Below are 23,009 nucleotides of genomic sequence, written 5' to 3'. Positions count from 1 at the left end.
AAACAAACAAACAACCCAGCAGGGAGAAAGGACCTCTCACTCATCCTAGCTACACAAGTGCCTCCTACCTCAGTATATTGGATATATCAACATGTCTCCCTTATGACTGCCAGTTCTCATTTCAGATAGTTTCATGGAAGGTGAGTAGTGGCCATAAAGATAATCTCCATTTTTTTCTTTAACACACACACACGTACACATTCACAATTAGGGTCTCAATTGGACATCTGCTTAGATTTTAGCTCTCTTTCCACAGCTGGACAGGGATTTAAAAAGTATGCCAGTTTCCCTTGGCTGTAAACTTGTTTTTTCTTGTATCCAACATGCGCAGGGGCATGGCATTTTAACTAGTCATTCATCGGATGGGGAGTGGGAATGGATGGGAATCCTTGATGTGGTTCCAAGCATTGCTGGCTTTTTCAGCCTTAAAACCAACAGCCCAGAGACATTTGACGGTCTTTGATGTGTTCTATACTGAACACACTAGGTGTGCAGCAATGCCATTACAAAGGAAGGGAAATGGAACTGGTGTTTCTCTCTCTCTCTCTCTCTCTTTCTCTCTCTCTCTCTCTGTCTCTCTGTCTCTCTCTCTCTCTCCCCTCCACCCTACTAGCCAATTTATAAATATTATTTTAATTTTTACAGTACCACATGAGGTATACATTACAATATTTTTACTGTTTTTACTGGTATGCAAACTGAGGGACAAAGATTTTGGAAATTTAATGAAGGTGTCAGAGAGGAGAGTAAAAATGAGATGCACTTCATTCCAAAGCCTGAATACATTTTCCACGGCACTCACTAAAATGCCAGAAAGAGGATGACTGACACGTCTTGTACCACTCTAAAATAACACTATTGCATTCTAATTTAGTGTGCTAGCCTAATGACAAGAGTCCTTTACTTTAAGCAGGACACCCTAGTGCTTTCTTTTCCTGATGGAAGTACCTGGCTGTTGTTCAAAATGTGTCAAAACAGAGTCCATCATTTCTTTACTTTTCTCTTTTTATCTAATAAATGCATTCCTTGAAGGAATAAGTCCAATTTTGAGTAAAGAATGGATGGTTGGAATTTAGGGTGCTATTCAGAACTCTTCAGTAACTGACCTGTTAACTTTGAGAAAGACCAATGTTTTCTTTACCTTTTGTTTTCTCTAAGTCCTTTCTCTCTCTGTCTCTCTTCTTAAAACGCAGATTCTGATTTATTAGGTCTGGGGTGTCATCTAGAATTTTGCATTTTAAATGGTCTTGCTGATGCTGATCCTCTATGGAGTATACCTACTGAGCAGTAAGACCCTAGTAGTAGGTTCAATTCTATACCTCTATCACAAAGCACTTTAGAGCAGCCCCTCCCAGATTCCTGTCAGATAGATCCTTTCCGTACCCCATCTCACCACTCAGCTAAAGCCTAAACCCACACAATAAGGAAGCCATCACCAGGTTGATAGGTAAGAGGGAGTAAACTGACTTTTTTCCTTAGAAAAAAACTAACAGTGATGGGGGGTTGGTATTAAATAGTTCTCTATCTACTTAACATTTTGTGCATCTCTATAAATTGTAAGGTGGGTTACAAGTAACGAGTATGAATAATTTATCTCTTTACATTAGAGCAAACTTAAGGGGTTGTTAAAAAGCATTGCTTTCACTTTCTTTCAAGAGAGGAGAAAGAGATAAAATCAGAGCTAGCAAGAACTAAACATTGTACTATCAAAACCTAATAATTGTTTGGAAGCCCATGTAGATATATCCATATCATCCTAGTGTGTTGGAGTTGAGAACCACCACTCTCTCTCATAGAGACCTCTGAAATCCTTTGATTCTTCAAAATATGGATGATTCAAAGATGAACAAGGCCATTGATAAGAAAGACTTATTTCTGAGCCAGAGATTAACTTTCTGTATGTTAACAACTCATGAGGGATTTTTCTTTTTTTTTTTTAAGGCAGCTAGTGTTGTCGATTGTATTTTCAAATAAGACAAGCTTCATGACAGTTCCTAAAATGAGGGCTGAATGGGCAAGGTTGAAAAATTCTGGAAACTGATTTAGCATTCAATAAATCTATGTATACCTAAAGACAACTGTACAATCCAATACTATGTCATTTCATTTTTAAGGGAAAACTATGGCTTTCTCTAAATGTTCTTATAAAAAATCATACCAGGAATAAAACCGAATATGGTTCATATTTTCATATTCAGTTTTTTCAATAATTTAAATATTTCTTCTCCTATTTCTACTTTATGGAAGTTAGGTGAAATAAAATGTGTGTTTCTGACTAAATGTTTAAAGAAAATAATACTACCAGGGAAAGTAACATTCTAAACTTAGTGTGGAATAAAGATACAATGAATGGCCTGTAACATTTTCAACTTGTTCCGGTTTTACCTACAATATTTATTTGGAAAAGCATGACACTGTCTCTTCTGGAAATAATAATTTTCACCTTTCTACATGTACCAAAAATGCTTCCTTCTCACCTCTCTCTTCACAGTGAGAACTCTATTATTCAAAAGTAGCAGGCATGAGATTGTAGCTACAAAAAAAAAAAAAAGCCTACAAATGGAAGATAATCCATTTAAATGTTTTGAAGTGCTAAAGGTTGTATAAGGATAAATGGGGAATCACAAGTAATTTTTAAATAATTTCAATATTTCATTTACCATTGTTATATATTCTTATTTCAACTTTTATTCTTAATTATGAAACATTTCAAAATGATGCCAGATATTTATACACCCACCTTCTAGATTGAACAGATAATAAGATTTGCATAGATATTTATTGTGTTGTCTTTTTAGCATGTTTTTCTATATAAAGAACTACAAAATACTTTTTAGCAAGTTTTCTCTATATAAACTTTTTATATATAAAGTTTTTCTATAACATGTCTACTATAAAGAAGACATTAAAATATTTGTCAATGTCATCAGAGTTAAATCACTTAAACTGAAATTATCTGCTGACCTCCACATAAAAGCTTATTAGAACTTAAAACCAAAAAATGCCAGAGACGGCTAAGAAATTCTTTCCCATGCTTCTTGCACCACTTCATTGTTCAAAAATAATACTAATAATAATCACCAGAATTTGGGTTTGCTTATATGCAAAAACATTCCTAAATAAGTAAACTAAAAATGAAATGGAAAGCACATTTTGTATACTTTCTGCTAATAATTTATTTTATAATTATTATAAATGTTTATTTTGGAAAAAGATTGTTTTGGCGTTTCTATTCCCATTTGTCCTGTACTTTGTGTGTGTATGCATATGCACACACACATATATATATCTTAAATACATACATTTAAACTTTAAATAAAATAAAGGTTGTATTCCACTCTCTTCTGAAAGTCCTTGATTGCCAGTGGATGTATAAAGATGTGATAACTAATACAGAACAAGTTTTATAGTACAGAAATTATTAATCACTAAAATAATAAATTAAGCTTTGTAAGCAATATATTTAGAAATAATTTAAATGCTGGTAGAAACTTTGACTTATTTATTCATTTTAGGGTACAACTAGAAAATGAGTGGTGGTTCATCTTTTACTTGCAGGTAAAGGTTGAGGAGGAAATTCTCACATTCAAGACGATGCTGCCATTATGATGAAGTAAGATGGAACAACAAGTTGCATGTGAAGTATCCTGGGCAAGCCCCTTTGATAGTTTAGCTACAGATGCCTGTGTGTTTGCAATGTGGGCTTTTTATGGCTGTATTCTATTAGCTCTGGGTTTACTGTGATATTATGTATATTTGTCTTGGGCCAAACAGCTTGCTTGCCTCAACTGAAGTCTAAAAGATACTATAGGCTTAAGACAGTTTTTGTTTGTCTATTTACTATTTGAGGTGAATTATCCCTTCTTTGGTTCTTTGCTATTCATATTATGATATATAATTTTGGCTATGCAATTGTATAATCTTTTCTATAATATTATTTTCGGCTTCTGTATAAAAGCTTAAAAATATGTTCCACAAATGAGATGCTTATGCTTGTTTATTCAATATTTTTTTCTGTTGGACTTTGGACAAAGTCTTGCCTAGTGGGACTCACATATAAGGAAAGCTTTTTTTTTTCTTCTTCTTGTTACTCACAGAATTATGATGTTTAAAATAGCTATTTGAGTTCAACGATACTATACTTTCCCTAATAAATTTGCAGTAATTTTTTTCACTTCAAATAATGCTTTTAAGTTTTCTATGAATAGGTTTCACTAACTACATTTTAAAAAAGCCCTTAGCTCTGAGGTTTACTCTTTTACATCTTAAGGTACATTTTTCATGATTTGTAAAATATTTGCTTTTTAAAAACACTATGTTCATTTTAAAAATTCATTTTTCAAAATTTTCAGAAATTTTAATAGCAAGAATCTGTTTAATTTCGTTTCTTTATTTCTTGGTCAAGGTAGTCATATGGTTTGAGATTTCTCAGTTCTTTAAAATGTATTTCATAAACTCAACTTGTTCTAAGCTAACTGTAGTGATTCGTAGCTGTTGTTTACTTAACACTATTAACCATTAAACACTACTGACCTCTCAACTCAAAACGTACCCTTAGGTATAGGAAATACTATACAAACATTTTATTTAACCGTATCTTACGCAGAAAATTTTAAATTTGAATCTTTCTTATAGTCCTTGGGTTCAAATCTTCATGCAAATACAATTTATATAATCAATTATATTCGATTTGTGTTTTCTAAAGTGGCTAAGGAAATGAGTACCAACTTATTAGGGAATATTTGATGAATATTTTTCGTTTTGGTCGAACAAATGACTATTTACGTAGAGATATATTTACTTCATCATCAAAAAAATACCACTATTAACTTTGTTTCAACGCTCCCATCCCCGCCCTCCAACTCGTAGAGTAATTTTTGGTGGTAACTAGACTGACTTTTGCCAAAATTTAATTACATTCACAAAGAGAAATACAATTTTTCCCCTTCAAATCCAGGTGAAAGGCTACCATGTTGGGCTTGCAGAGGACATAGTTGAATAGGACAGCTAGAACTTCTGGCTAGGTCATCTGGTCGGATTACCCTGCCATGTACCCCTCAGTATTTACTTCCAGAGATGGGCAACTTACTATACTCTTAATGTTTAAGGAATTCAAACATAAGTGAAAAGTATTGTGAAAGCATAAATATCTCTGCTTGTATACTACAGCACTGAATACGAAACCACACAGTACAATAAAAATAACTAACGATGGTCCATGCATTTCACAAGGCGCTCTCATACACGGGAAGGGGCAGTGGAAAAGTTCAGAGCACCCTGGCTGTCCAAAAGAGGGCGAAATCAAATCCGGGCGCAGGTGGGTACCTGGAAAAATTTCTTGGTGGAGATGGCATCTGAGCGAGGCGTCGAAGCACAGGGAGAGTTGAGGATAGGAGAGGCCACTCCAAATGGAATAACACCCCCATTTTCCAAATGCCAGTTATACCACGGGGCGTATAATAGTCGCCACGTTTCTAGAAGACCCCTAGAAGAGCAGGGGTCCGACCAAGGAGGTACTTCCGCTGTTCAATTTGCTAAGTTTGCATTCGGAGAGTAGAAGGGTGAGCTCTGGCTCTTGCGTGTGGACTCCCTCTCCCTTAGCTCTGACTGCAAGAAGCTCCCACCCGCAAAGGGCTATTGTGCCAAAAGCGAGCGTAGCGGCCGCCGCTTCCCCCACAAAATTCCGTCACTCAGGAGCTGCGTTGCGGTGGAGAACCTGGGTCCCGTCTGGGCCCAAGGGAGGAGGGTCAGCACGGCCGCTCCCACAGACCAGTCCAGGCGCCTCTTCCCTCCCCCTGCTTTCCGCAGCGGTCTCGGCGGCGGCGGGCGGCTGGAGCGGGAGCCGGGGGCGGCGAGGGGCGGAGCCGGGGCGGAGCCACGGCGCTGGCTGCCCGGGCGGCGGCAGGTGTGGATGGGGCGAAGGTGCGGGAACGTCCACTCCCGCGCGCCTCTCTTGGGGGCCGGGGCTCAGGGACTGGAGCGGCCTCCCAGGAGGAGCTTCGTGAGCAGCTGCGACCTGCGCATAACTTGGAGCGCAGCCAGGGGCGCGCAGGTTCCACGTCCGGCGCCTGGAGAGAAAAGACGCGCGTCCCCGGCCGCGGCGCCGGAGCCGGCTGGGGGACCGCCTGGTCCCGGGCCAGACCTGGGAGGCGGTGTTCTGAGAGCCGCCTGGTCTGGGGTTCGGGGAGCGGGAAGCGGCCCCTGCGTGTGCGCTTGGGCGAGGCTGGGCGGCGCTTCTGCCCTCCTACTCGGACCCTCAGGTAAGCTGGGAGAGCACTGGTCCCGCTGCGCGCGGACCGGGCCGGGGACGCGTCCCTCACGGAGTTGAGGAGGCTTCGGGGCCTGGGCACACGGAGTCGGCGCCCGGGTCCGAGGACCGCCGGCGCCCGCGGGGCCCAAACGAGGATGCTGCGGCGAGGTCCGGCGCATCCCGGAGCGCCAGCCGCGCTTGGCTCTTTGCGGAACCGCCGCCTCGTCTTGCCCAAATCTCAGGTATTGATCCTGGCCCGATGTCCGAAGTCACAGGTCCGCTCTCTGTCCCTAAACCGCGAGGAAGGAGTTGTGTGTGTCTATGAGCGTGTTGGCGGAGAGCGCTTTCAGACAGCGATGTTTGAGTTGAGCTTATTTTACCACCTAAAATTACTGGCACTTTAAAACTTAACTCAGCTTCCCCTTCTTAAGAAATAAGAGAAATTAGGCTTGTGGTTTAGACCCATTGCTAGTAGGATTAAAGTTTGTTTTTGCCCTGTGCAGCTGAGAAAATGTTTTGTAAAATCCTGATTTTTCCAACAGTACTTCTAAAAGAGCCTCCGATTCTCTACCGAGACAATGGCAGTCGTTAAAAAAACACAGCGGAAATGTTCACTTAGCGCGGCTTTGCTAGGAGAGAAGTTAAGGAAACCCTAGGCAAAAGTGACCCCTTAATTGACACCTTACAGGACCGTTTTTGACCTTGCATTAGTGGTAATAGGACTAAGAATGACAGCTCAAGAGCTATATCTGATTTGGAATTGAGGCTGTGGCCAGACGCCCCTCACTTTCCGGGGACGTCCAGTTTCTGGAATCGGGCCTTTGAACTTCCTTATTGAAATCCTGGCAGCTTTGAAGTGAAATTAGGAAAATGATCTTATTTATTCGCTGGAGTTTATTACCTCTGCATTAAAGTGTTTCTCTCCTGGGCCAAAATTGAAACACTGTTGTATTTCGCATTTTGTTTTAAATAAATTTTTACCAATTCAGGTAAAAATTGGATTTGAAAATGACAGTTAAGTCTAGGTTTATTTGTTGTCTAGTTTTGTATGGGGGGCTGACTTTTAAGTTATTTTTTAAAGTCCAATCCTGGTTATTTTTCATTGTCTTCAGAGGTTAATCTTTAGGTGAGAACTTTATCTTGATTTTAAGGCAAAAAATTTAAAAAGGCAGTGATTTAAGTCACCCAAAGAACTATAGTTCCTCCTTTCTCTTTTTTTTCCTTGAGACAGAGCTTCCTGAAAATTGGGCAGCTGCTTTAATCTTAGCATGTAAAAAATGTTTCAAGTTGAATTTTGGGCCCTAAAATGGAAAATTTTGATTTGTGTTTGTTTTAATAGAATTGTTCGACGTTATGGAATTATCAGCTTGGAGTGTTTATTTTCTGTTTATACCATATTACTACTTTATTGTACATGTGAATATTGCTTAGATGATTGCTAAATGTGGAGAGAAATCAGGGTCTTTAATAAAATACGGAATTACTGGACGAATTTTTATAATTTATCAGTCTTAGAAATTCTGAAAAGTGTATAACAGAGGCAACGTGTTTGACCTATAATGTGGATTGTTGGCCCTTTTTGGAATTTTAAATGAGAAGGGAGGTATGAAATGCTTTATTCTGTATTTAAGTATCTTTTTAGAAGTGGAAATAAATTGGAGGATCCCTTTTATGTACAGTGTAATAGCTAGATAGCTATTATAGAACCTATAACAAATGCTTGAGGAAGTAAAATTAGAAGGTAGTATAAAATTGTGTATTATATTTTTGCAGTTTCAAGGAGATTGCATACTTACAAATTTCATATCCTCAAGTGAAGAGTATTGAACGGAATAAAATAGAGTTTTTCTGCATACCATGTTTTTAGCAGATTAAAAAAAATAGTCATCTTGGTTTGCTTAAAAAACTAAGCTATAGTTAAATTTGGTTGGTACCTATTTGGGATAATTAAAAATACTTTAATTCATGTACTTTAACAATTCTTTTCTTCAGTAACAGGTTTTTGTAAGAAGTGTTTTACTTGAAACATTGACATTTAATGACAGATATCATTAAATTTTTCATATAATTGCCAAAATTTTTTCTTCATTGTGTGTGTGTAGGTAGCTTTGGCATATAAACATTGTGGGGTCTCTAAACAAATTTTAACTGTAAAAAAGCAAGAGATGCAATCCAAGATTATTAACATTTGAGGAATGAAATCCAGCTTTAACATAAAATGGCCTTTTGAAGACACTGTAAAATACATATAATGATAGGATTCTTAGAGAGTAATGTTTTTGGTAGTTCTTTTAATCATAAAATGAATTAGCAAGAGAATTGATACTTATGCTTGAACAGCTTCTTGATTTCACAACTATTTCCTTAGAAATAATCTCCCAAGTAATTCAGGAATGTTTATGGAAGTGAGGAAGAAAAAAACAGCTTTTGTTGAACCTAGGGTAGGTCAATCTTAACTAAGAAACAGCGAAATTTGATCTTTGTGTTATAAACTGTAGTTTCACTGAGGACTTCTTAACTATGTAATCTTTTAAAATACAATTAAGTGTTTAGAGAGTCAGTCAGTTATTTTATTTGTACAATATAAGTGCTTACTGTATTATGCTAATTGTAAGTATTGGTGGCCTTTTTGTTTTGCAAAATTTATTGAAGTAGAAATGATGTGGATTTTTTCCTCCACATCTTATGTGAGAGGGCAGTCCAGGAAATTATTAAAATAATTTTGGGAAGAGTCTAGATGAAGGGGAAAAATCGATTGTATATATGTGTGCTGGTTTGCAATAGGGAGGGGAGTAAAAAGAGTCTGAGAACAAAACTTACTTTCACACTTCCTAGAAGTTTCTGCTTTATTGTGTAATTGAATTTTTTTTTGCCAAGATGTAGTTGTTGGTTGTACTAAAATACAGCAGACAACAGAAAACGTAAATCTCATTTGAAAATCCTTACTTATGGCTTTATGGAATACAAAACTTACTCTATTTTGTCTAAATACCAGCTTCCAAGCTAGTCAGTATTAATTTAGAAGCCAATTTCTAAATTAAATGTGCTACAAAAAATTGATTAAGTAATTTCCGTTTAAGAGCAATGTCCAAATAGCACTGATTATTTAAGTAAAACAATAATTATATTAATAAAAATTATACTTTTAGCAGGGGAGAAATGCTGTTTTTATTGGCCTTGGAAACATTTATGCTTAGCAGTTTGAGGCCCAGTTTCCATTTCTGTGATTGTGCTGCCTCTGATAAAGGATCGACTACTGAGCGATGAAAGATTGTATAGAGAAACTTAATAAAACCTGCTACATAGGTTGATCATAGTTCTGCCTGATAAGCCTGTGTCCATATGAATCAGAGCCAGTAAAGAAGTTCTGAATCTTAATTCCCCACAGCTCTTTTACATTGATTCCTGTGAGTTAGCACTAGTAAAGGGAGTCCCCTTCTCTGCCATTTATAAAGCCAACTTCATGATCCATGATCCGCAGCAAATCAAACCCACGAAATGTTTTAGTCTTGTCCAATTCAGCTTTACTTCCTTGCCAGGGGCATAACAGTTGAAGTTAAAAGACTTAGACCCAAATGGGAAAATTAGTGCCATTTGTGTATAGGCAGTAGCCTTATTCATACTACTTTCAGCCTAATTAGAAAAAAATAAAGTATGATTTGATTGTAAGTCCTCCAGGGTAGGTAGCATGTAGGGGAGTGTGGCTCAAGAATCTACTAAGTTTTTCACTTATTTTGAATTGTTAAGAATTTGCATTGTAGTTCTCTTTTTTGTTTTACTTCTATAGAGTGCTTCTACTATTTGGAAGAGGGCAAAAGTACAATAAAATGGCAGATATTAAAGTGACCGAGAAGGCATAGCAATGGTTACAGAAAAGTTCTTTCACTTCTCCTTAGGTAATTCTCTTTTGGTTTTCGTCTTTGTATTTTAAATCTAGGTTCTTTGCTTAGAGGTAATTTTGATTCTGAGGAGGGTAGCAGGAAAGGAAAATGAACTGCATCTAAACACCAGTGTAATCTGACAACTGACGTCTCATCTCTGCCAAATTTCAGGTGGGCTCGGGCCGCATTAGTAAATTGGATATGTATAAAATAAGACAAAGAAATTGTCTCAGAAAGTCCTGCTCCTGAGGCTTCTAGTATGTGAGGTGAAACTCTTTTAGAGTCCAGGGCTCGAATACAAGCAAAGGATTGATTTCCCCAAAAGTCAAATTGGTGAGATCTTTCTATCTAAAATAACTTGAGATTTTTGAATTATGGCACATGTTGGAGTAGAAATTCCAGTTATAAAGTCATTATTGAATGATAATCCTGGGGAGTTTTGGTAATTTTTTGCTTCTTTAAACCTCACTGATCAAACCTTTTACTGATTATCTCAACTTCATTACCTAAATAAAAAATTTCATATAAGAAGCAGTGGACTAAAGCATTAAAAGTGTGAGTTCTGTGAAGTAAAATCCACATAAAGTAAATGAAGCTTTTAAAATTAGGATTTAAGTAGCTTTTAACTAGAGTGGGTTTTCAAGTAACTAACTGGTAATATTGTCACTTGACATTTTCTTTTCATATTCTGTGCCATGACCCAAACTCATTTCCTTTTTATAGGTGAGGTAGATTAGATTTGAAAACAAACACACAAACCTGAGCTTTTTTGCAGCCAGACTTTGATAATTTTATAACATTGCTGAATGTTTCCTAGCACGTTAATAATGATACAATTTTAGATTGCTTTTTATGCTTTTGGATTTGGGATTAGGATGATATAACAGAATGAAAACTGCAACATTAATTCACTTTTCAAATGAATATGTTTATGCAAATTAAATGGAGGTCATGAAAAACAGTAGTTTGAATTGTAATTCAAAGTAAAAATTACAGGTTAATACCTGGACTGATATGTGTTAAGTAGTTTTCTAATTGCTTCTAATAATCAAATAATTAGAATTTTATCATAACTTTTTAATCTCTGGAAACAAATTTCTAGTTTTTATATGAGGAAAAATTTAATGACATATTAATGTTATTAAGTATTAAATAATATGAGCCAAAAGATATTGTCTTTCAATACCCAGAAATGACTGAAAATATTTTTGTAGACAAAAGAATACTATATGGAAAGGTAATGGAAAGAGATATAAAAGACTACCCAACTAGATTGTTTTTTGAAGAATAAATCTTTAATATAATTTTTATTTTTGCTGCTAAGAGATTTTCAAATTCTGGAAAAATAGCCATAAATCTTATGAACTGACAAAGAAGATCAAAACATTTTAAAGATTCAACTTCCTTTTAAAATAAATGTATTTATCAATTGGTCAAAGCTAACGTTCTACATTTTCTTTTGTAAATTAACACTGTCAAAAGGAAACAAACAAAAATGGAGAGCTAATTATAGTCCAGTTAAGAATAATTTAAAAAACAGATTTATTTGAAAAGTAAATCTTCCTTTTGAAGATAGAGTTCATTTTGCTAATTGTAAGTATTGGTGGCCTTTTTGTTTTTCGAAATTTATTGAAACAGAAATGATAAGACTACATATTTCAGAATAATGGGCAGGTGTTACTATGTGTTAGTTCTACTAGCTAAGCTATAAACATAACTTTTACTGGAAATATTAAAATATAAATGGAAATAAAATATTAAAATATAAACAGAGCCACATAATTGATTATCGTCTACTTTGATTTCAGAACACATCGAAAATATTAACTAGAACTAACACAAAACTGTTTTCTAAAACTGCCTGGGTGTCAGCTTCGTCCAAATCTTTTGTTCAAAAGTAAATATTAAAATAAAATGCATCCAACTCTTCTGATTGTTAAAGCAGTGATAACAATTATAGCTCTTTCTGTTGATCATTTCCTGGGTTCCGTGCTTTACTTATATTACCGCAGATAAGCTTCAAATAACCCTCCCATCTAGGCGCCATGATTGTTCTTATTTTACAGACAAGAAAACTGGCCTAGTGAGATTAAAGGGGTCAGACAGCTAATAAATGGTGTAGTACTGGGACTTCAACCCAAGTCTTTCCTATTTTTATGTCTCTGCTCTTAATTACTTTGTTATATATCACATTAATTAAGCAGAATATCTGTGGAACTCTTCTTGAAACCTGTTTGGGAGTCATTTGTATAGCGTTTTGAATGTCCTCAGCTATAACAGGTATTTTAATTTTTATTTTTAGAACTAATTCAAAGTCCTTCATGTCCAAGTCTGGCAAAACACACAGATGGTGTAGGTAGTAATTAATGTTTGACCAAAAGAAGCAGGTAGTGTCTTTAAAGTACTAAGTCTGATACTTAAATTTTCTCTGAAGACCATACTAAAAGAACCATATAGATCATTGTTTTTAGAGCCATGGCACTTGAATTGGAATATAAGTATAGTCTTTGAGGCACCTAACCCAAAACTGGTGTTCATTGAACATTTCTTAAAACAATGAATGAGACAAGGAATAGAAGGATAATATGTCTTTGCCTATGAAAATTCTAATATGACTTGTGAAGTATAGTAACAAGTATGGGTAGCTTACCATTAAAAATGATAATTCCCTCTTCACTATTATCACACCTGACCTTTGGTGTGGATATATAGATCTTGTGTGTGGATATAAAGTCAGTTGAAGTTGTGGACTTGAGAGAGAACTGTCAGAGCCAGCCATAATTAAGACGTGTGCTGAAACAAGATTTCATGGAACTGAATTCACAAGAGAAAAAGTAAAAGCCAAAGAGTAAGGTGGAAATGGTGCTTTGCTGGTCCTACTATTAGAGGGAGGGATCTGGGTTCCCATGCTGAATCTCTAATGTTTACTCCCATGTGGCTTTGGGTGAGTTGTCTGGGCTCTCACTACGTAAACTGAGGACCCACTTCGGGGCTACCTAAGAGTTTTTAAAATCTTAAAGTTCTCCTTGCTAAGTTTCACGGGACTGCTGTTACTGTAACTCTTCTAGGGGACTTATGACTCCACATGCGAGGACACTGCCATTCCATACACACACACACACACACACACACACACACACACACACACATCCATATCCAGGTGATGCACTACCTGGACCTATGCTTTCCCTTTGGCACTGGTCTACCTTCCCTGTCAGGGCTTCCCCACTGCTCTCTATCCCAGAAGGCAGAGGAAGTTGGAACTAGTTTTTATTTTGTGGTGGTTAATGATCCTGCACTCCTGAATAGGGTAAATTGCAAAGGCCCTTTTCAGGGCTCACATTTTGCAGTGTCTGAAATTCAGCATAGGGACACAATAAAAGAACCAAAACAGAGGACTAAACAGTGAACAGAGTCAGTTTGCAAATGAAACAAAACAATGATTAAAATGCAAAGAAACAAAAGGAGCTTTAATAGCAAAAACATTGATATCAGAATAAGTTCAAAGGTCAAAGCAAAAAGGTTAAAGACAAAACTAGACTAATTTATATCAGAAATTTTATAATGGAAAATGGCTTTTAAATAGTAAAAGTAATTAAAGCTTTAGATTTTTAAAATCAGAATTTTTCTTTTGAGGCTCACCATAACAGAGTGGTTATATTCTAGGAAAGCAAAGCTTGTGCATGTGGGGAGAAGTTGAGAGCGGGATGATGTTAAACAACATTCTGGGACACTGCCAAAGACAACCAAACCTCAACATTTTGAAAGAGATTCTGGACAAAAGAATATTCCAAAGAAGTTTGAAAAAAGAAAGCCATTGTCTCGTTTTGTGTCTGAAAATGAAAAACAGGGATTACATAGATCTACATTCATCTGAAACATAAGACATCAAAAGAAAAAAAGACGAACGAGTTTGTCATCAGAAATAGAGTTAGTGGAACCTGTGGAATTCTAGAAAATGACACTAGTTTATGCATAGTCATGTATGAGAGTGAACAATGAGGAAATGAGCAGCTATTGCTTATCAGTTACCACGGCCTGTTCAATCTAAGCAGTACCTTGGTTAAGAGGGTTGCTGAGGATAGAAGAGTCTTGGTGTACACCTTGGTTTCTCCTTCCCTGACCCCAAGATTACAGATGCCGTGCAGTCATGAAATGGGTATGGACTTTAATGGTATTAAAAGAAAGTGTAACCTATATGTACACTGACTACTCTTCCAGAGTAAAAGATTCCAGTTATACAATTTAAAATATCTTAAGGTTATAATATGAAGAAATTGTGCCCTGGACAGTACGAGGCGTACTCATTTCACTTTGTATCCCAGAAAAGAACATCTCTGTCATGCATAGAGAATTCAGGCCAAACTCTACCAGTGCACTCAGAGGGAGGAAGGGCATAGTGAATGACAAACAGTACACATACCCTACAGTTTCAATACCTTCCTGGCACCTGTCAATGATGGCTGAACAGTAAGGTAGTATAAAAAACTTATTTGGAAACCCAAACGAAAAGATAAATGTTTATATTTAATTTTTAAATTTTATTTTGTATTTTGCTGTTGTGCATTTGACTTATCGAAAATGGCAATAACTGAGATGACTCTGCTCCCAGTGGCCTTTGTTTAAACTGTCAGCACTCACTGGATGCCTAATATATGTGCATTTTTCTCCCCAAATAGAGTTTTAGTTCCTTGAGGTAGCAATCCTTTCTTGCCATATTCTCTGCTGATTTCATTTAGCACCTAAAAGACAACTGAGGAGATTATACTCATCTACACTTTAAGTAGTTGAGATTTTTAAAAAATTGCGCCATATTGTTCTTTGCTAGCTTTGCTTTCTGTTTCAAAAGTTAGACTGCATTTTCAAAAACACAACAGATAAGGCGAGTTTTTATACCACTTTGATCTTGATTTCCCACATTGGATATTTGAGCTTCCTTAGTAACAGGAATTTGGGGAGCATAATCATCCTGAGAATTGTCATAGCTCTTTATTTTGCTTGACCCTGGTGTCCTTGACATCTGACAGTGCAAGTCTTTGAGTTCTGCAGTGGTATGCTACAACCAGGAGCATCAGAGAAGCTGAGACTTTCTGATCTGGAAGGGCCCCATTTTTTTTTTTTTCCCCCGTTGGTGATCACTGAGGCCAAGGAAAGTCAAGGGACTTACCCAGCTTCATGGCACATAAATGATAGACTGAAGAGCTGAATCCTGTTTATAGATTCTCAGTATACGCCCTTTCACCACACCAGCCTTTCCCTAAAAGTGTGTTCAGTCCTGCAAGATTCTGCATAGGATTCTTTGGTCAGATGAATGTGAAATTCTGCATGTCCTATATTTTTTGCTTATTAGAGATTCCAAGCATTTCCACAACAAAGAAATTTGTCTAATTTTAACTTACCATTTTCCAAGTTTATTTTTAACACAGAATCCTTTTTCATCCCAAGAATTCACCTAATAAAGAGTCATGCTGCGTGGTGGTAAGCTTTGATGGTGATGATGCTTATGATGATAACAGTGACATTTATTTAGCACCTACTTATGTCATAGGCATGGTTTTAAATGCTTTACATTAATCAGACTCATTTAATCCTCACAACACAATGAAGAGGCACTATAATCATCTTTATTTTACAGATGAGGAGACAGGATCAGAGAGGGTCAGCTGGAGTATAGTAGTTGTATTTTCCAAGAAATATTGTTGCACTGTAAACCAGGGTTTCTCAACCTTGGTACTATTGACGTTGTGCCCATCTAATGTCTTGTTATGAGGGGCTGTCCTGTGCCTTGTTGGATGTTTAGCAGCATCTCTGTCTTTTACCCAGTAGTATCAGCCAAAAATGTCTCTAGACATTGCCAGATGTTCCCTAAATTGTTCCTGGTTGAGAACTAAAGTTATAACAAAAATATGCTTTTTTTGAAAAACCTTAGTAACTTTTACAGTGACTCATGGTCGTGATTGGGCAAATTACACATTGCAGGTTTTGTGACTACGTCAAGCAGCGTACACTTGCGTGGGGGTGGATGTGAGTTAAACTTGACCCATACTGTTCTTCTCTGCTTCATTTCCTTACACTACTTCTGCTGAGAGCCAAAAGGCCAAAACTGTTGATTCTGCCTTCAAAGTCTTTTAACTGCCTGATGCACACACCCCCAATTTATATTGTTTCCATTTTTTATTTCCCCTTGGACGTGACCAATATAAACACACACACACACACACACACACATGCATACACATGAGAGAGAGTCCTGTTTTTTCTCTGTGTAATAGAGGACTTAACGTATCTGAATTACTCTACAGTAAGAACTTATGTCAGAGCCAAGATTAACAGCTGCCAAGAAAAACATACCCAGCAATGAATAACTCACAAAGATTTGGCAAAGAAAAAGTAAAGTTATGTGATGAAGTTTATTACTAAGTTATAGGGTTTTGTTTTTCCAGCATGATAACTTGTTAAATTCACACACTTCAAATGGGTTTGAGGCTTCTGGTCATTGTTTCTTTGTAATTTAATATGCCATTTTTAAGAGCAGCTGAGGTATAATAAAGAGCAATGAAATACCGAGTTTAAAATCCTGGCTCTGCCAAGCATTTACTAATTGTGTGACCTCACTTCTTTTTCTCTAAGTGTTTGGTTTCCCACCAGTAAAATGGGTTGATGATATGAAACTAATCATATTGTTGAAGGGTTGAAATAAGAAAATATATGCACTAATATCCAGTCCAGGTTTTGGCAGGTCCTTCCTTCCAGTTATCAAGGGACTCTATCATGATTTGTAATCCTTTTTGGTAATTCCTTAAGTGTAAACTAATTGTTTTTGAAAATAACAGAGATACCGTCAAGTAGCCTAGTGCAGGTAACTCTTATTAAAAGGTGGAATTTGGAGAGCAGGGAGGGTACATACAGTACTCAAAGTGATTGAATTTTGAAAGCTTTATATTTAAAGATAGCAAAGTAGTCAAAGGACAGAGTGCAAGGAGCTACAGAGTGCCTTCAGAAACCGAAGCTTACCTTCTGATCTTCTTAGTGGCCGTTTACTGATTCACCTCTTAGTGGATATTTGAGTGCCCACTCTGTTCTGGATGCTCTGCAATCACTGGGGATACAAAGAGTGCAAAATAATAAAAAGAGCTACTGTATCCCTGCACTCTGTCCTCGTAAAACTTAGGTGGTGACTGTGTCCCAACTATAATTGATACTCACTGCTTGGAATGCTTGTTTGAAATGGGTTCTGAAGCTTGGCTGAACTTGCTGGAAAGAATGCCGGGATTTATGAATAATATGCCATGGGCAAGAAGATTTGATAGTCTTCTGGTATAATGTTTTTCAAAATGTGGATCTGATTCATTAGTGTATCATGAAGTCAGTTTTGTGGGTCGCCATGAGTATTACTTAAGAAGTTAAATAGACATAGAGAAATATCATAGTGCATTGCACATAGCGACAAGTCTTGCTTTGTAAAAATTTTGTTTTAGTTATGTATGTATTGTGTACCAGGTCAGGATGTAAAATGCATATCCTACAATGGTTCATGTAAAAAATGTGAGTCTAGTGGCTATATGAACTCCTACACCTTTCTCTCTACATTCAAACTGTTTAGTTTTTTTTTTTCTGAAATTACATGACACATTTCATAGTTTGAGCCCTATTAATCCAAAATATAGAATGGCATATTCATTCTAGTGGCATTCTTCAATATGCAATATGTTTATCCTTTGAGTCTACTTTTATTAGAGTCTTTATAGTTTGTCTGGGATGGTTAATAATTATATTTATAGTCAGTTCTGGTGGGAGGCAAAAATACTCAAGTATTTAGAAACTTAGGCACTGGAGTAACACTTGCTTTCCAATATAGACCATACCATTTTACAGTGATGCTTTTTTACTGGAGGGCTAGATGATCATATACACATGGCAAAATTTGTAGAAACACTATTAAACATAGAAAGTAAAAATGTATGTATATTGCAGGTATTGGGAGCATGTCCACTGTGAATGGTTAGGAACTGCAAGCCCTATTTTATTACTTGATCTTTATTACAGATTTTGTATTTCTTGTAAGGTAAGAGGTCTCACTGAAGACTTGTTTTTATACTTTTCCGAATTGGTTAAATGAAGCTATTAGACTATCCTGTCTAGTTTAATAAAGGTTCCATCCAAATTTTCATATCCTATGACTCAATTATTCTTTCTTCAATTGGATTGTGATCTACAGTGTCCCTCTTAACTTATCTTCTAATGTATTATCTTGAAGGCTTTTCAGCTTCCAGTTGGCTTGAGTGGTAACTATACTTCCAGTTAGAACATGAGCAAAAATCGATGCTCTGTTCCTGACACTTTTAATCCCAACCTCCTAAAATCAGTGGCTGTAGGGAGATCCCTTGTCTGTTTCCTCAAGAATTGCTGAAAGTAGGACTTCTTTTTGAGAAGTAATTCACAAAGTGCCAAGTGACAAGCCATACTTGCATGTGAACACAAAGTGATGTTATCTTTGTCCAAACATGTACCTGTTATGGCATGCACTTTACAAAAACAGCCGGAAAAATGCACCTCAGTTAATGGACACTTTAAAATAGTGTTCATTCATTTGGCTTACTGAGAAGGACCAACTCAGAAATGACCCTGCTTGCCTAAGAGAAATATGCTGCGCCATTATTTCTCTAACCGTTTCAAGAGTTTGCTGCCCTTGATCCCTGGATGGTTTTGATGTGTATTTTCTGTTCCATTCCTCTGTAGGTTGGTATTAACCTGTCTAACCACTCATAGCTTTGCTGGACTTTTTATATGAAAGTTTTCTGCTTGGTTAGTTACGAGTTTAAAATACTTGAGAATACTGACTTTAGGGGAAGGTTTTGAAGTTGCCACTTTGCATGTTATAGAACCCTTTATCACCACAGTTAAAATTGTAGGGGTTACTCATTGAGAAATAACACAAATGGTATTTCAGTAACACAGAAGATAGCAATTTTATTATCTTCCTGGACTTGGGGATACTTTTATCAATTAATTTCAGACTGCAGTGTTTTAAATTATTGAAATTTATGAATACTTAATTTTACCTTTTAAGAGTTACTAACTCAGAAGCATGATCTTTTAATACATATGATATGAAATGCTTACAGATTTACTGACAAAATACTGCAATTATGAGTCCTAACAGAGTAAATGCTTTTAAAAATTGCATTCACTTAGCCAGCTGTGTTCTGCCTTTGTACTGTTAATATTATTTTTCTCAGATTGTTATAAGCAATGAGCTTTCATTAAATCTTTGGACACTAGATTATAAATTTAGGAATACCCTGCAAGATACAGAAAAGACTAAATAAATAATAGTATGCAAAAATCAAAATTATTCTTTAAATAGACCTACTAAAAATTAATAATGTTTTAATTTACTTTAAAGCTGTTGGCTCATCCTTTAAAATATTTTTTAAAAATGTCTGACTTTCATTATCAGAGTGAGGGAAAATTTAAACAATTCAGTTTCTTCTTTTGCTAGTAGGCATATTATGCTAATAAAATTACTAAATTAAAAGTCTGTCAAGGATTTGACAAACTGAATGCCATTTTTCTCCGGAAGTCAAGCCCCTAAGTGATTGTCTAGAGGCAAGAATTTTCTGATAGGTTGTCTCAACAATGCTTCTCACTTGGTCTTCAGGTGCCCCAACCCCCAAGTACACATACTACGTACTCACTTAAAAATGTGAAAACAAACAAGCAAACAAAAAGTGCTTTAAGGAAAGGCCACACAGTACAAATACTTATTAGTATGCACAAATAATGGGGGTGGGGGATAGGTGGGCATCTAACCTCAGGCTTAACCATGGGTTGTAATTTCCAGCAAGGAGATCACTAGGTTCTTTTAAATTCTTAGAATTAAGTTCTCACTGCTAGATCCACCAGGAGTTTGTCTTTTGAGAGATCTACTATTTAAAGTTTTAAAAATTGTTAATAAATTAATTATATAATTAATCAAATTTCCATTGTCAATCTGAATCATGCTTTTTGATGATAGAATAAAAGAGCTGATTTCCAACGCTTGGTTATTTTGGGTAGCACAGATAGTGTTGAAGCTGAGTAGAGTCTGCTTAGAGGATATAGTCCACCTCTCCTCTCCTTTATAGTTATTGGAATTGTGGTCACTATCACAGGGCCTTGAGATTTGGAGATGGGACTTCCAAGCCTATCTAGTCCGTTTCTATCTCACTGCTTTTAAATGCAGTGCTTCTTTCAGGCATTTAAAACATGCATGATGTACTTAGGGCCTGAAAGTTGTGGAGAGCAAAACATGGTGTGAAAAGTGCATTTGTGTTTTGTTTGCTTGTTTGTTTGGCTTTGCATTTACTTAAAAGAAAATACAGACAACATTTGTACATCTGCACTGCCTCCTGACTTTGGGGGATATTAGATTAAAAAAAATAAAGATCACAAAAAATTATAGAATGGCAGCTTCTTGTGATTTTATTTTTATTTTAAGAATAATTATTACTTTTGACATTTTATTTTATCCTCAAAGTGCTTGGTGAGTGTTAATTTACTTTTTAAGACTTTAAAGGAACTCAACTCAGCTTGCTTTTTCATAGTGTATAACCCATTGAAGTCAAGTGGTATAAGACTGAGCTATAGTAGAATTATCAAAATATTCTTTTAGGATGCCTGGGCTTCCAAAAACAGAGATCTAACTGGTTAGTGTCTTGGCCAAATAAATTCATGGCCAAATAAAATTCCTTAATGGTGAAAAAATTGCACTGGGTTTAAATTTGATTTCTGTACTATTCAGGAGACTGTAGAGTGACACTTGACCTGATATCTGCATTAACCATTTGTAGATTTTGGCTCACGTAGACATATTATTAAAGAATTACATTTTTCAATGTGATATATATACACCTTGGAATACTACTCAGCCATAAAAAATAATGAAATAATGTCTTTTGCAGCCATGTGGATGAATTTTGAGGCCATTATTCTAAGTGAAATAACTCAGAAATAGAAAACCAAATATTGTATATTCTCACTTGTAAGGGAGAACTAAGCTATGTGTATACAATGGCATACAGAGTGGTATAATGGACTTTGGAGGCTCAAGAGGGAGTGGGAGGCAGTGGCGGGGGGAGAGATTTAAAAAATACATATTGGGTACAATGTATACTCCTCTGGTGACAGTGCACTAAAATCTCACACTCACCACTATACAATTCATCCATGTAACCAAAAACCACTCGTACCCTAAAAGCTATCAGAAAAAAAAAAAAAAAAAGGAACACTAGGTGAGTTCATCTAGAGTTCAGTGATAAAGAATTCTTTATAATTGAAAGATGAATAACCTTACCAAGTTCATGATACTTAACTTCCCAATTATGCCTTCACTGATTGTATAAGTCTGTTTTCATGCCACTGATAAAGACATACCTGAGACTGGACAATTTACGAAAGAAAGAGGTTTAATTAGAATGGCAACCATTAAAAAGTCAGGAAACAACAGGTGCTGGAGAGGATATGGAGAAATAGGAACACTTTTACACTGTTGGTGAGAGTGTAAACTAGTTCAACCATTGTGGAAGACAGTGTGGCAATTCCTCAAGGATCTAGAACTAGAAATACCATTTGACCCAGCCATCCCATTACTGGGTATATACCCAAAGGATTATAAATCATGCTGCTATAAAGATATGCACACGTATGTTTATTGCGGCACTATTCACAATAGCAAAGACTTGGAACCAACCCAGATGTCCATCAGTGACAGACTGGTTTAAGAAAATGTGGCACATATACACCATGGAATACTATGCAGCCATAAAAAAGGATGAGTTTGTGTCGTTTGTAGGGACGTGGATGCAGCTGGAAACCATCATTCTCAGCAAACTATCGCAAGAACAGAAAACCAAATACTGCATGTTCTCACTCATAGGTGGGAATTGAACAGTGAGATCTCTTGGACACGGGAAGGGGAACATCACACACTGGGACCTGTTGTGGGGTTGGGGGAGGGGTAGCATTAGGATATTTACCTAATGTAAATGACGAGTTAATGGGTGCAGCACACCAACATGGCACATGTATACGTATGTAACAAACCTGCACGTTGTGCACATGTACCCTAGAATATAAAGTATAATAAAAATAAATAAAAAGAAATACTCTGTTAGAAGAACTCAAACAGAAAAAAAATAATAATAAAAAAAGAAAGAGGTTTAATGGACTTACAGTTCATTACATGGCTAGGAAAGCCTCAATCATTGCGGAAGGTGAAAGGCAAGTCTGACATGGCGGCAGACAAGAGAAGAGAGCTTGTGCAGGGAAACTCCCCTTCTTAAAACCATGAGATCTCGTGAGACCTATTCACAATCACAGGAACAGCACAGGGGACCTGCCCCCATGATTCAATTACCTCCCACCAGCTTCTTCCCATAACATGTGGGAATTCAAGATGAGATTTGGGTGGGGACACAACTAAACCATATTACGGGCATTGTTATAATTAAACCCAACCAGAAGATAAAAAAAGAATTATGGTTTTCATATTTAACTTGAGAAGCACAAAAAATAATCTCAGAATTAACCCATTGTAATAAAAACAAATGATTGAAAATGCCTACCATTGAAAAATATTTTCAAAACAATAAATACGTGTATTTATTAGAAGTTTAGAACATTCTATAATTTTAAAGTAATTTAATTCCCATATTGAACTTCTGAAAGGTTTGCTTTCATTGAAGGTTTTACTTTTAAGGTGATTATTCCAGTATAGCACACATTATTTCCTAATTAATTGCTCACCAAACTGCTGGTATTTTTGCAATATTCTATTTCCACCTGCGCCTAAACCCACTCGCCCACCCACCTACCCATGTACATACATGTTGGACAGG

The 23,009-nt window shown here is 36.5% G+C and overlaps 1 protein-coding gene across 3 annotated transcripts in view; it reads left to right on the top strand.

The window, feature by feature from the left end:
* IFNE (interferon epsilon) overlaps positions 1–23,009 on the top strand; it is a 107,983-nt gene that overhangs the window by 26,024 nt on the left and 58,950 nt on the right. The window contains exon 2 of one of the 3 annotated variants that reach the window (XR_012094800.1): positions 3,559–3,613. The exons of 1 other annotated variant lie outside the window; for it this stretch is intronic. The gene's annotated coding sequence lies outside the window, so the exon portion shown is untranslated. Of the gene's footprint in view, positions 1–3,558; positions 3,614–6,150; positions 6,261–23,009 lie in introns of those variants that run through there. One more of the 3 variants, XR_012094797.1, reaches the window with a different exon arrangement.

This window comes from Chlorocebus sabaeus, chromosome 12 (assembly GCF_047675955.1).
Source record: "Chlorocebus sabaeus isolate Y175 chromosome 12, mChlSab1.0.hap1, whole genome shotgun sequence".
Taxonomy (NCBI): domain Eukaryota; kingdom Metazoa; phylum Chordata; class Mammalia; order Primates; family Cercopithecidae; genus Chlorocebus; species Chlorocebus sabaeus.
This window is presented reverse-complemented; position numbering and strand designations above follow the sequence as displayed.